At 48.8% G+C, this 14,913-nt stretch overlaps 1 long non-coding RNA gene and 1 pseudogene across 28 annotated transcripts in view; both read left to right on the top strand.

Moving 5' to 3' along the window:
* LOC129060625 (uncharacterized) overlaps positions 1-10,616 on the top strand; it is a 71,809-nt gene extending 61,193 nt beyond the window's left edge. For 19 of the 28 annotated variants that reach the window (XR_010140673.1, XR_010140665.1, XR_010140664.1 and 16 more), the window contains 4 exons: positions 413-506; positions 820-884; positions 1,163-1,363; positions 6,372-10,616. This is a non-coding gene — a long non-coding RNA (uncharacterized LOC129060625). The remainder of the gene's footprint in view (positions 1-412; positions 507-819; positions 885-1,162; positions 1,364-6,371) is intronic. The other 9 variants (XR_010140666.1, XR_010140680.1, XR_010140678.1 and 6 more) reach the window with 3 other exon arrangements.
* A 438-nt stretch (positions 10,617-11,054) lies between these two features.
* On the top strand, positions 11,055-14,632 carry LOC112131706 (putative uncharacterized protein FLJ44672; annotated as a pseudogene).
* Positions 14,633-14,913: the final 281 nt, after the last annotated feature.

Here is a 14,913-nt window from a genome sequence, read left to right as displayed (position 1 = left end):
ATCACTTGCATGACCACCTAAGCACCATGTCCTGTCAGATCAGCAGCAGCATTAGACTCTCCGAGGAGCACGAACCCTGTTATGTGCATGTGAGGGATCTAGGTTTTGTGCTCCTTATGAGAATCTAATGCCTGATGATCTGTCACTGTCTCCCGTCACCCCAGATGGACAGTCTAGTTGCAGGAAAACAAGCTCAGCGATCTCACTGATTGATTCTACATTGTAGTGAGTTGTAGAATTATTTCATTATATATTACAATGTAATAATAATAGAAATAAAGTGCACAATATGTGTAATGCATTTGAATCATCCTGAAATCATTTCCTTCACCCCCAGTCTGTGGAAAAATTGCCTTCCACACATTCGCTCTGTTATTTTTTGGTAGAGACAGGGCCTTAATATGTTTTCCAGGCTGATCTCAAACTGCTGGCCTCCAGTAATATACCTCTCTCAGCCTCCCAGGGTGTTGAGATTACAGGCATAAGCCACCACGCTCAACCAACACGTGAGTTTTTTAAACCAAATAAAAATTAAATGAGATTACCTGAGCCCAGGTGGTCGAGGCTGTAGTGAGCCCTGATTGCACCACTGCACTCTAACCTAGGTGACAGAATTGAGGCTCTGTCTCAAAATAAAATAAAATAAAATAAAATACAAATTAATCCTTTATGACATTCCCAGTAACTTTCCCTCCTAAATGTTCCCCAGAAGCCTTTGAATTTTGTTAAAGTTTCACATACCATTTAAAACATTTAAGAACTTATGTCTGTCTGTGTCATCGTTCTATTTCAAAAGAATGTCTTTTTGTCAACTTCCAGCTGGATCTACCATGAAAGACTTCAGAGTCCAGGAAGAGAGACTGACTGGGCAACATGTTATTCAGGTACAAAAAGACTTGGAATAGAACTCAAAAATGATCAAATAATAGTGCATGCATCAAGTGCAATGGGAAGCTCTTCTGGAGGGTGAGAGAAGCTTCCAGTTAAGGTGACCTTTGAAGCCAAGTCCTGAAAGATGAGGAAGAGTTGTATGAGAATGAGGAGGGAAGGGGGGAGGTGGAGGGATGGGGAAAGGGCTGGGATGGGATGGAGTGAGCTGCCCAGGCAGGGAAACCAGCACTGTAATGACCTGAACAATGAAGCTGGCACATTTTTTTTTCAGGAAATGGTGAATTAAGTGTGGCAGTAATGCTTTGTAGCGACAATAATTTGATTGTATGGAATGTTGCCTGAGAGACCTCACTACAGTTTCTAATGTTTTGATGTTATCATCCATCCCTGTCCTTGTCAAATAATTTGGAATAGGTATAGTGATCACAATAACACCAAGCGTAATATCTCATTAATTCTCACAAAATCACAGGTAGGTGCCACAGTTATCCCCATTTTATGAATGAAGTGATGAAGACTTAGGAATAATGAATGATTTGCCCAGGCTCACCTGGATATTAAGACTGAGTCAAATGTTGGGTCTGGTCTGACTTTAATGCTTGCTTTGTTCATGAGCACCACGTATTGCCTCTCCTATGCAGTTAAGCAGGTAGACAGGTGACAGAAAAGCCTGTGTTTGTCTCTACTCATGCACTTTTGACTGAACGTGTGTGTGGAGTTTGTACACCAAGTTCTCCAGTGTTCTGGATATTAACTGGGTATCCCACAATTTTATTCTGAAACTACCTGGAGTTAGCACAGACCCCAGAGGTTAGGGGCTTAGTCCCACAAGACTATCCTGACTTCAGATGCCAATGGCAAGTCCTGCGTTGTCACTTGTACTTTTGTCCAACCTGTTACAAATCAGGGGTTCCCATGACCCTCTTCTTGGGTTTAATAATTTGCTAGAACGGTTTACAGAACTCGGAAAAAGAGTTTATTTTCTTTTTTTCTGAGAGACAGGTTCTCATTTTGTTGCACAGGCTGGTGTGCAATGGTGCAGTCATAGCTCACTGCAGCATCAACTGCCTGGGCTCCAGTGGTCCTCCCACCTCAGCCTCCCTAGTAGCTGAGACTACATGCCTGCACCACCACATCTGGCTAATTTATTTTTTGTAGAGATGGGGTCTTGTTGTGTTGCCCAGGCTGGCCACATATTCCTGGGCTCAAGTGATCCTCAGCCTCTTAAAGTGCTAGGATTACAGATGTGAGCCACTGTATCTGGCCAGTTCATTTCCTATTACTGGCTTATTGTAAAGGATACATCTCAGAAACAGCCAGTGAAAGAGATGTACTTCCCGGATGTGGTGGCTCATGTCTGTAATTCCAGCACTTTGGGAGGCTGAGGTGGGAGGATTACTTAAACTCAGGAGTTTGAGATCAGCCTGGGCAACATGGTGAAAACCCATCTCTACAAAAAGTTAGAAAAATAAAAATAAATACCCGGGTGCAGTGTTGTGCACCTATTATTCCAGCTACCAAGGAAGGTGAGCCAAGAGGATGCCTTGAGCTGGGGACTGGGGAGGCTTAGGTTGCTGTGAGCTGAGATTGTGCCACTGCACTGCAGCCTGGACAAAAGAGCCAGACCCTGTCTCAAAAGAAAAGAAAGATGCCCAGGGCAAAGTAAGTTAGGAGGGGCACAGAGCTCCCATGCCCTCTGTTGAACATGCCACCTTCCCAGCATCTCCTGTGTTCAGCAACCCCAGAAGCTCTGCAAACCCCATTCAGGGTGTTTATGGAGGCTTTATTACGCAAGCATGATTGATAAAATCTTTGGCCACTGGTGATTAAGTCAATCTTCAGCCCCTCTTCCTCCTGGAGTTCAGTGCATGAGGCTGAAAGTTCCAAGCCTCTGATCATGTGGTTGCCCCCAAAGTTCTTAGAGGCTGTTGTATTAGAAACCTGGGACCAAGACTAAATATTAAAAACAAAAGATGCTCCTATCATGTCTATCACTGAGGTCTTTGTAAGAGCTTTAGAAGCTCTGTGCCAGGAACCAGGGACAGAGATTAAATATGTATTTATTTTCTTTTTTTGAGACAGAAGCTCCCTGTGTCATCCAGACTGGGGTGTAGTGATATGATCATAGCTCACTATAGCTTTGACCCCCTGAGATCAAGCCATTCTCCCTCCTCAGCCTCCCAAGTAGCTGGGACTACACATGCACGTCACTGATGCCCAGCTCATTTTCATAGAGATGAGATTTAGTTATGTCACCCAGGCTGATCTCAAACTCCTGGGCTAAAGTGGTCTTCTCACCTCAGCCTCTCAAGTAGCTGGGACTACAGGTGCACACCACCATGTCTGGCTAATATTTATTTTAATTTTTTTCTAGAGGTGGGGTCTCACTATGTTGTTCAGGCTAGTTTTGAACTTTGTGCTTCAAGTGTTTCTCCTGCCTTGACCTCCCAGTGTTGGGATTATGGGTGGGAGCCACCATGCCCAGCAATCACAAGGATCTTTATGAAAGAAAGAGGGTAGGAGAGTTAGAATTGGAGCAGGAGATGTGGTGATGGAAGCAGAGGTCAGAGAGGGAGATTTGAAGATGCTTCACTTCTAGCTTTGAAGATGGAGTGAAGGGCCATGATCCAAGGAATGTGGGTGGCTTCTAGAAGCTGGAAAAGCTAAGGGAACACCTTAGAGTCTCCAGAGGGAATGCATCCTGCTGACACCTTGACTTTAGCCTTAATAGACCTATTTTGGGCTTCTGGCCCCCAGAACTGTAAGATGGTAGATTGGTGGTGTTTTAAGCCACTAAATGTAAGAAACTGCAAACTGTTGCAGCAGCAAGAAGAAATGAACATGAAGCCAGTCATGGTGGCTAATGCCAGCAATCCCAGCCCTTCAGGAATTTAGACAGGAGGATCACTTGAGGCCAGGAGTTCAAGACCAGCCTGGGCAACATGGTGAGACCTTGTCTCTATGAAAAATAAAAGAATTGGCTGGGCACGGTGGCTCATGCCTGAAATTTCAGCACTTTGGGAGGCCAAGGTGGGTAAATCACCTGAGGTCAGGAGTTCGAGACCAGCCTGGCCAACATTGCAAAACCTTGTCTGTACTAGAAATACAAAAATTAGCCAGGCATGGTGACAAGCACCTGTAATCCCTGCTATTGGGAGGCTGAGGCAGGAGAATCACTTGGATCCAGGAGGTGGAAGTTGCAGTAAGCTGGGATTGCACCATTGCACTCCAGCCTGGGCAAGAAGAGTGAAACTCTGTCTCAAAATTTAAAATAAAATAATAAAATAAATAAAATATATAAATAAATAAAATAAAATATATAAAAAATAAAATAAAATAAAATAAATAATAAAATAAGAAAAGTGAGCCAGGGATGATAGGATACACCTGTAGTCCCAGCTACTAGGGAGGCTGAAGTGGGAGGACCACTTGAGCCTGGGAATTTGAGGTTACAGTGAGCTGTGATTGCACCACTGCACTCCAGCCTTGGTGACAAAGTGAGATCTTGTGAAAGAAAGAGAGAGGGACTGAAAGAAGAAAGAAAGAAAAGAAAAAAAAGAGAAGACATGAGCATGGTGGGCATGGGGACAGATGGCAATGTTAAATAGAATGGTCAGGGGTGGCCTCGTAAGTGAAAATTGAGCAAAGACTTGAAGGAGGGGAAGGAGTTGGCCAAGGTGCTGAGGGAAGAGGATTATAGGCAGAAAAACAGAATAAAGTGTCTGAGGTGTGTCTAAGGCTCTGGAAGGAGGCCAGTGGAGCAGAAGGATAGAGGGAGAGAATTAGGGGAAGGGATCAGTACATATCGCATAAGCCCTGGGAGGTTATTGCTGGGGCTTTGGCTTTTACTCTGACTGAGATGGGAACTGTGGGAGGGTTCTGAGCAGAGAGGCGACATGATCTGTCTCCCGATATAAAAGCATTCTCTGGCTGCTGAGTTGAGAAAGGCTGTGGGAAGATTTGGGTAGAAGCATGGGGGCCAAGCTGTGGCAACATCAGGCAGGAGATGTTAGTGGTCTTGACCAGGGTCTTGGTGGTGTTGAGAGATGGTCAGAGGAGAGAAGTAGGGGAGGAGGCCAGGGAGTTGCTGGGTGGGGATCTTCAGTACGTGTTGAAGACAGTCAACAGGATTTCCTGACAGACTAGATGTGGGGTGTGAGAGAAGGCAGGGGTCAAGGTTGAGTTTGATTCTTACTGAATTATTAAGTAATTTTAAAAAACACTACTGCCTTTCTCAATCCTACCAAGTATGGGATGCTAGATTAAAGAAATCTCTTCATTCTCAGTGCAGTGGTTCATGCCTGTAGTCCCAGCTGTTTGGGAAGCAGAGATGGGAGTATCTTTTAAGGGCAGGAGTTCAAGACCAGCGTGGCCAACATAGCAAGACCTCCTCTCTACAAAAATGTTTTTCAAAATTTAATAAAATAAATGTAGCTAGGCATGGTGATGTATACTTGTAGTCCCAGCTACTCAGGTGGCTGAGGTGGGCAGATCTCTTGAGGTCAGGAGTTTGAGGCCAGCTTGGGCAATATAGCAAGACCCCTCACTCTACAAAAAATTTAAAAAATAGCCAGGTATGGTAGCACTCAACTGTAGTACCAGCTACTGGGGAGATGAGACAGCAAGATGGCTTGAGCCCAGGAGATTGTGGCTGCAGTGAGCTGTAAGTACACAACTGCACTCAAGTCTGGGTGACAGAGCACGACCTGTCTCACAGTACAAACAGAAATACAAATAAAATAATGAAATCTCAAGTTAGAGCCTTTTGTCTCTGCAGCCCTTGCAACCTCGGAGCTGTGCAGTGGGGTTTGTATTTCTGGGAATGAGGAGACCCCTGCCCAGTGTTGTTGCCTGACTAATCAGTGTTTTTAAAAATGTATTAATTGGGGTAGGTGCAGTGGCTCATGCCTGTAATCCTGGCACTTTGGGAGACCAAAGGGGATGGATCACCTGAGGTCAAGAGTTCGAGACCAGCCTGGCCAACATGGTGAAACCCCGTTTCTACTGAAAAAACACAAAAATTAGCCGGGCCTGGTGGTGGGCACCTGCCCAGCTACTTGAGAGGCAGAGGCAGGAGAATCACTTGAGCCTGGGGGTGGAGGTTGCAGTGAGCCGAGATCGCGCCACTTCACTCCAGCCTGGGCGAAATAGCGAGACTCCATCTCCAAAAAAAAAAGAGTATTAACATGTAATGATTTTATTATTAATATGTAATGAATATTAAATATTTTTTAAAATTTGTATTATATCAACATGTAATGGTTTTATTAATATGTAATAATATTTTTAAAATTTAGTTATATTTTCTAATTTTAATATATTTATATAAAGAAAAAGCCTTAGAGATCTTCAATAAAGTTAAAAAATGTAAAAGGATGCTAGACCCCAAAAGATTGAGAACTTCTAGTTTAGAAGTATTCAAAGTAAGGTACATGGAACTTGCTACTTAATCTATTTTCTTTCTTTCTCTTTTCTTTTAGGAGATGGGGTCTCACCCTGTCACTCAGGCTGGAGTACAGTGGTGCCATCACAGCTCACTGCAGCTTTGAACTCCTGGGCTAAGGATCCTCCTGCCTCAGCCTCCTGAGTAGCTGGGACTGTAGGTATACATGATGACACCTGGCTAATTTTTAAATTGTTTTGTAGACATGGGGTCTCACTTTATTGGCCAGGCTGGTGTCAAACTCCTGGCCTTAGGTGACCTTTCCACCCCTGCCTCCCATCCTAGAGGTATGAACCATGACAACAAGCACTTGCTCAATTTTCTAAAAAGATAAAAAATGTCTAAAGGCTGTGGGATGATGGCAGGAAAAGTAGAAAAACAGAAGAGTAAGTTCAAATAACTTATTCACACATATTCTTTCGACAGCAAGAAGAACTTGTAGTATATATGTTCCTTACAAAAAAAAAGGCAAATAAACTGTTGTATAAGAACTTCAACACACACTGTACAATATTCCCACTTTGCTGACATCAGTTATGGAAATTCTTCGTGGTTTATTGACTATCTGTATCAGTATTTTGCTTCTCTGATCATTTTTATCAACTTCCTCATTGGTTAACTTTTCTCCAAGGTATGTCGTATTGTGACATACTGCTGCTGCACAAACATGGCTAGCATCTTTTTATTAGACATATAGAATGCTTCCCTAATTTCTTTTTTTTTTTTTACCATCTATCTCTGTGTTTTGCATTTTTCTTACCTTTATTGTCAGAGACTCCAAAAAGTCCGTTGTACTAATTTATCATGATTTGCTTCATTAATATATATTTTGCTTATATGGAGTTTTACCCAACAAACCTCATTAGATAATTTCTAACCTGTTCCCCCCCCCCCACAAGACAAGGTCTTGCTTGGTTGTCCAGGCTGGAGTGTGGTGGTGGTGCTGTCAGAGCTGTCTGTAGTCTCAACCTCCCAGACTCAAGCAATCCTCCCACCTCAGCCTCCCAAGTGGCTGAGACTATAGGTGCTTACCTCTATGCCCAACTCATATTTGGACTTTTTCTGTATGTGGGTTCCAGAGGGATGACTGCGAAACGTGAGTATGCATAGATTTTGGTATATGCAGAGATAGGTGGCTGGAACGAATTCTCTCTGTATACCAAGGGACAACTGTATGTGGTTTTACAATTATGCTGTAGGACACATACAGTTCTGTAGCCTTTAAAATAATAATTTGTAATGACAAATAATTTTTAATAGGGTGGAATAATAATATTGATAAAAGTAGCAGTTGGCCAAGTGTGGTTGCTCACACCATTAATCACAATACTTTGGGAGGCTGAGGCAGGAGGATGGCTTGAGGTCAAGAGTTTGAGACAGGTCTCAGAAACAAAGGGAGTCACCGTCCCTACAGAAAAATACATGAATTAGCCTAGTGTGGTGATGTGTTCCTGTAGTCCCAGCTACTTGGGAGGCTGAGGTGGGAAGATCACTTGAGCTCAGGGAAGCTGAGACTGTAGTGAGTCATGATCAGGCCTCTGCACTCCAGCCTGAGTGACAGAGTGACACTCCGTCTCAAAAAAGAAGCAGCTAACATGAAGTGACCTTTTACTAGGTGCCTATAAATATCATAGTTTAGTTTCTTATAACTGTTTCTTATTTCACTTAACTACTCTGTCTTCAATCACTCCTAGATTTTCACTTGAGTTTGTACAGTTGACCTTTTGTTTAGATTGAATTGCTTCCCCAAGGTATTTCCAGAAGTAAGATTACTGTGAGTCATGGTGAATGGACATTCTATTTGCCCTTGGTGTAAACTGACAAGGTTTTAGGTGCCTCCCAGCTATAATCCCAGCCCTTTGGAGGCTAAGACAGGACAATTGCTTGAGGCCAAGAGTTGGAGGAGGCAGTAAGGTAAGACCCTGTCTCTATTATTTTAAAAAATTGCCAAGCTTTACCCTGGAATGCTATGTACTACTTAAAACACCCCTCATAGTATAAGAAAGTGTCCATTTCACTGCACCTCTGCCAGCACAGGGTATTATAATTTAATAAGTTTTCTTTCATTGTTTTAAACAGATAAAAGACCTCATGTTACTTTATTTGTCACATTTTAACATCTTTCCTTAGCTCATTAGCTCTATTTCTTTTCTGTCTGTAAATGGTTGTTGTTGTTTTGTTCTTTGAGACAGGGTCTTGCTGTGTCACCCAGGCTTGATGACTGTAATGGCATAATCATGACTCACTGCAGCCTTGACCTCCCATGCTCAAACTACCCTCCCATGTCAGCTTCCCGAGTAGCTGGGACTGCAAGTGTGCACCAGCACTCCCAGCTAATTTTTTTCTTTTTTTGGATAGAGACAGGGTCTTGCTGTGCTGTCCAGGCCGGTCTCTAGCTCCTGGCCTCAAGCAATCCTCCTGCGTTGGCCTCTGAAATTGCTGGAATTTCAGGCATGAGCCGTGATGTCTGGCCTGTGCTAGTCTTTTATTTTCTGGAGTTCTCTTTACTTTGTGCTAGCCAATCTCTCATTGTGCTGTTCCCCTGTTATAATGAATAATTCTCTGTATTAAATTTTACCACTTTAAACTTTTGAGTGGTTTATATCTCCTGATTGGACTCTGACTAATATGCTAGGAAGGGTCCCAGGAGATAAACCCACACAGATGGGATTTGGGCATAGGTTTGGTTATCCAAGGGGCAGTGCTGAGCTCCTTGCCAATGGGAAATGGGATGCTGGTGATTTCCAGGAAGTGACCTCACAATAACTCAAGCTACCACTTACTGTTGATTGTGATGAAATGCCAGCTGAGGCACATGCCTTGGGAGTTAAGTGGTTGCTGCACTTGACCACTGTGAAGAGTGGTGTGGGAAGGGTCCTTTTGGATGCACTTGAGCAGGGGTCCCCAACCCCTGAGCCATATAGCTGTAAGGAGCCACACAGCAGGAGGTGAGTGGTGTAGAGTGAGGGAAGCTTCATCTGTATTTACAGCCACTCCCCTTTGTTCACATTCCTGCCTGAGCTCCACCTTCTCTCAGATCAGCAGCAGCATTAGATTCTCATAGGAGCTCACACCCTATTTGTGAACCGTGCATGTGAGAGATCTAGGTTGCGCTGTCCCTATGAGAATCTAATGCCTGATGATCTGTCACTTTCTCCCATCATGCTCAGAGGATGGGACCATCTAGTCACAGGAAAACAGGCTTAACACAGCCACTGATGCTACATTATGGTGAATTCTATAATTTCATTATATCTTACAACATAATAGGGGAAATAAAGTACCTAATAAATGTAATGTGCTTGACTCTTTTGGCCCAGCTCCTGCCTCCCAGCAGCCTCTTCAGGCCTAGAACTTTCTCCAGTCAGCCTCTACAGACCAAGCTCATGGCATCCAATGTCCTATTTAGTCCCATACCCTACCTCACAACAGTCTGCAGTTGAGGCTACTGCCTCATGGCAGCCTCCACAGGCGTGGCTCCATCATTACAACGGCCTCTTTAGGCCCAGCTCCTGCCTCCCAGCCTTCTCTCCAGGCCCAGAGCTTTCTCAAATTGACCTCACCAGGCCCAGCTCCTGCCTCTCATCAGCCTCCCAAGGGCCAGCTTTTGCCTCACAGCCACCCTCCAAGACCTAGCTCCTGTTTTACAGTGGTGTCTTGAGGCCCACCTTCTGCCTCCCGGCAGCCTGTACAAGCCCAGCTCCTGCCTTAAAACAGCCTGTTTAGTCCCAGCTCCTGCCTGTAGGTGGCCTATCCAGGCCCAAAATGTCCACAAGTCGGCCTCTCAAGGCCCAGCTCCTGCCTTTCGTCAGCCTCCCAGGCCCAGCTGCTGCCTGCAGGTGGCCTCTACAAGCCGAGCTCTTTCTTCTGGCTGTGCCTGGAGGCCCAACTTCTGCCTCACAACAACCTCTTTTGGCTCAGCTCCTGCCCAGCTCCTAGTGGCCTTTGTAGGCCCAAAACTGCCTCAAGTCAAGCTTTCCAGGCCCACTTTCTGCCTCTCAATGTCCTGGACAGGCCCAGCTCCTGCGTGAAAATGGCCTCTCCAGGCCCAGCTCCTGCGTGACAATGGCCTCTCCAGGCCCAGCTCTTACCTTCCAGCAGACTCTCCAGGCCCAGCTTTTGCCTCATGGAGGTCTTCCCTGAACAGTTTCCTACCTGCCTCCTGGCAGCCTTGATAGGCCCAGATCCTGCCTCACACTAACATCATTAGTGCCAGCTTATGCCTCACGGTGGCTTCTCCAGGCCCAGCTCCTGCCCCCCAACAGGCTGTCCATGCCCAAAACTTCCTCAAGTCGGCCTCTTCAGGCAGAGCTCCTGCCTAACTCTTTAGGCATGGCTCATGCCTCTCGGTGGCCTCTCCAGGCCCAGCTCCTGCATCCTGGTGGTTTCTCCAGACCAAGAATGTTCTCAAGTCTGCCATTCCAGGTCCAACTCCTGCCTCTACAGGCTCAACCTCTGCCTCACAGCAGACTCTCCAGGCCCAGCCTCTGCCTCACCGCAGCCCCCCAGGCCAATCTGCTGCCTTTCAGCAGCCTCTACAGGCCCAGCTCCTGCCTCCCAATGACCTCTCTAGACCAAGCTCATGCCTCACAGTGGCCATTCCGGCCTAGCTTTTGCCTTTTGGCAGCCTCTCCAGGCCCAGAACTTCCTCAAGTGGGCCTCTCCAGGCCCAGCTCTTCCTCCTGGCTGCATCTCCAGGCCCACCTCCTGCCTCACAACAATGTGTTTCCACTCAGCTCCTGCTCAGCTCCTGGTGGCCTTTGTAGGCCCAAAACTTCCTCACATCAAGTTCTCTAGCACACACTTCTGTCTCCCGGTGGCCTGAACAGGGCCAGCTCCCGTGTGACAGTGGCCTCTCCAGGCTCAGCTCTTGCTTCAAGGAGATCGTCCCCCAGCCAAGTTCCCGCCTGCCTCCCAGCAGCCTCGACAGGCCCAGTTCCTGCCTCACATTGTTGTCATTAGGCCCAGCTCATGCCTCACGGTGGCCTCTCCAGGCCCAGCTCCTGCCCCTGACAGGCTTTCCAGGCCAAAATCTTCCTCAAGTTGGCCTCTCCAGGCTAATCTCTTGCCTCACACTGGCTTCTTTAGGCCCAGCTCATGCTTATTGGCAACCTCTCCAGGCCCAGCTCCTGCATCTTGGTGGCCTCTCCAGGCCCAGCTCCGGCCTCCCATCGGCCTCACAGCAGATTCTTCAGGCCCAATATCTGCCTCACTGCGGCCCCCCCAAGCCAAGCTCCTGTCTTTCAGCAGCCCCTACACACCCAGCTCCTGCCACTTGGTGGCCTTCTTAGGCCAAGCTTATGAGTCACAAGGGCCTTACCAGGCCCAGCATTTGTCTCACGGCAACCTTCCCCTGGTCAGGTTCCTGCCTGTCTCCCAGCAGCCTGGACAGGCCCAGGTCCTATCTCACACTGGCCTCTACACCCAGCTCATGCCTCATGGTGGCCTCTCCAGGCCCAGCTCCTGCCCTGGGATGTCGTCTCCAGGCCTAAAACTTCCTTAATTCAGCCTCTCTAGTCCCAGCTACTGCCTCCTGGCAGCCTCTGAAGGCCCAAAGGCTCCTTAAGTTGGCCTCTCCAGGCCCAGTTCCTGCCTCCTATCGGCCTCTACAGGCCCAGCCTCTGCCTCAGGATGGCTTCTCTAGGCTCAGCTCTTCCTCGTGGCTGAGTCTGCTGCCTCACAACAACCTCTTTTGGCCCAATTCCTGCACAGCTCATGGCAGCTGCGGTAGGCCCAAAACTTCCTCAAGTCAAACTCTCCAGGCCCACCTGCTTCCCAGTGGCATGTTCAGGCCCAACTTTGACTTGAGAACAATCTTTGCAGGGCCCACTCTTGCATCCCAGGGGCCTCTCCAGGCCGAGCTCTTGCCTCATGGCAGCTGCCCCAGGCCAAGTTTCTGCCTGCCTGGCAGCAGCCTCGACAGGCACAAGTCCTCCCTCACACTGGGCTGTTTAGGGCCAACTCATGTCTGTCGTCGCCTATGCAGGCCCAGTTCCTGCCTCCTGTGGACTCTCAGAGCTGCAAACTTACTCAAATCAGCCATTTCAGGCCTAGCTCCTACCTTCTGTTGGCCTCTACAGGCCCAGCCTCTGCCTCACAGTGGAACCTTCAGATCCAGCTCGTGTCTCACTGTAGCATCCTCAGAACAAGCAGCTGCCTTTCAGCAACCTCTACAGGCCCAGCTCCTGCCTCTGAATGGCCTCTTTAGGCCAAGCTTATGCCCCATGGTGACTTTTCCAGGCACAGCTTTTGCCTTTTGCAGCCTCTCCAGAATGTCCTCAATTTGGCATCTCCAGGACGAGCTCATCCTCCCGGCTGCATCAATGGGCCCATCTCCTGCCTCACAACAACCTCCTTTGGCCCAACTCCTGCCAAGTTGCTGGCAGTCTGTGTAGGCCACAGAATTCTTAAAGTCAAGCTTTCCAGGCCTACCTTCAGGCTCCCGGCAGCCTCGACAGGAACAACTATTCCCTTACGGAAGCTTCTGAAAGCTGAGTTTCTGCCTGCATCACGGCATCCTCCGAAAACTGAGCATTTGCCTCATGGTGGCCTACCCGGGCCACAAATCCGCCTGCCTCCCAGCAGTCACGACAAGTCCAGGTGCTGCTTCACAATGGCCCCTTTAGGCCCAGCTCATGCAAAAAGGCGGAATCTCCAGGCACAGCTCTTGCATCCTGGCAGCCTCTGCAGGCCCAAATTGTCCAAAGACGGCTCCTCCCAGCCCAATTCTTGCCTCACATCGGCGTACACAGGCCTACACTCTACCTCACGGTGGACCCTCCAGGCCCACCACTTGCCTCATCGTGGCCTCCTGAGGCCAAACTCCTGCCTTTCAGGAGCCTCTACAGGCCCAGCTCCTCCCTCCCAATGTCCTCTATAGGCCAGGCTCAGGCCTCTCGGCGGCCTTTGCTTTTTTGACATCTGTTCCAGGCCCACAGCTTCCTGCAGTCGGCATGTCCAGGCCACGCTCTTCCTCTGAACAGCCTCTGCAGCCCAAAATCATCCTGAAGTCAGCCTCTACAGGCTCAGCTCCTGCATCCCAGTGGCCTCTGTAGGCCAACCTCATGCCTCACGGCGGCCTGTACAAGCGAAGCGTTGACTTCTTTGCATCCTCTACCGGCCCTGAACTTCCTCCAGTCGGTCTCTCCAGGCGAAGCTCTTCCAGCGACCTCTGCAGTCTGAAATAGTGGTGCTCATCTCAGCTTCTACAGGGCTAGCCTCCTGCATCCACGTGGCGGCTGCAAGCCCAAATTTTCCTGAAGTCCGTCTCTCCAGGAGGAGCTCTTGCCTCTCAGTGATCTCTCCAGGAGCAAAACTTCCTCAAATCAGCCTCTCCAGGACGAGCTCCTGCCTCTCAATGGCCGCTTTAGACCCAGCTCACTCCTCAAAAGGGCCTTTCGAGGCCCATTTTGTCCCTTTTGGTGGCCTCTCCACACCCAGAACCTCCTAAAGTAGGCCTCTGCAGACCCAGCTGGAGCCTCCCAGCCTCCTCTCCAGGCCCAGCTGTTCCTCCCCGCTGCATCTACAGGCACAACTGCTGCTTCACAGCAACCTCTTCAGACTCATCTTCTACTCAGCTCCTAACAGTCATTGTAGGCCCAAAACTTCCTCAAACAAAGCTCTCCCGGCCCACCTCACGCCTCATGGAGGCCTTGCCAGACTCAGCTCCTGCCCACTGATGTGAGTCTTCAGGCCCGCAAACTTCATTCGGCTTCTCTAATCCCAGATTGGGCCTCTCGACAGCCTCTGCTGGCCCAAAGCGTCCTGAAGTCTGCCTCTTGAGGCCAAGATCCAGCCTCCCGGCAGCCTCTCCAGGAGCAACGTGTCCTCAAGTGGGCCCATCCGGTACCAGCTCCTGAATCCCGTCGGCGTCTAGAGGCCAACACTCTTCCTTGTGCGTGGCGACCACTCCATGCCCAGGTGTTCCTCGTGGTTGCGTCAACAGGCCAACCTACCACCTCACAACAAACGTCTCTGGGCTAAGATACTACCCCGATAATGCCAGCCTTTGTAGCCACAAGCCTTTCTCCAGACAAGGATCTGCAGGAACAAACTTTTCTTCCGCCAAATCTATGTAGGCCCAACTTATACCCACAGCTGGCTGGAACGCATGCAGCTCTGGCTGCAGAACAACACCTACAGGCCCCACTTTTCCATCCCAGGGACTTCTCAGGCCCAGCTCTCGCCTCACAGCGGCTTCCCAGGGCCAAGTTCCAGCCTGCCTCCCAGTGACCTCGACAGGCCCAGCTCCTGCCTCCCGATGGCCTCTTTAGGCCCAGCTCATTCCTCATGATGGCCTTTCCAGGCCCGGTTTGTCCCCATTGGCCGCTTCTCCAGGTCCAGCACCTCCTCAAGTCGGCCTCTCCAGACCCAGCTGCAGCCTCCCGGTGTCCTCTCCAGGCCCAGCTCTTCCTCCCGGCTGCGTCTACAGGCCCGGCTCCTGCGTCACAGCCACCGCTTTGGACTCAGCTCCTGCTCAGCTCCTGGTGGCCTTTGGCGGCCCAAAACTTCCTCAAGCCACGCTCCCCCGGCCCATCTCAGGCCTCCACGGTGGCCTCTCCGGACTCAGCTCCTCGCCC

Source organism: Pongo abelii, chromosome 6, assembly GCF_028885655.2.
Source record: "Pongo abelii isolate AG06213 chromosome 6, NHGRI_mPonAbe1-v2.0_pri, whole genome shotgun sequence".
NCBI classification, from domain to species: domain Eukaryota; kingdom Metazoa; phylum Chordata; class Mammalia; order Primates; family Hominidae; genus Pongo; species Pongo abelii.
This window is presented reverse-complemented; position numbering and strand designations above follow the sequence as displayed.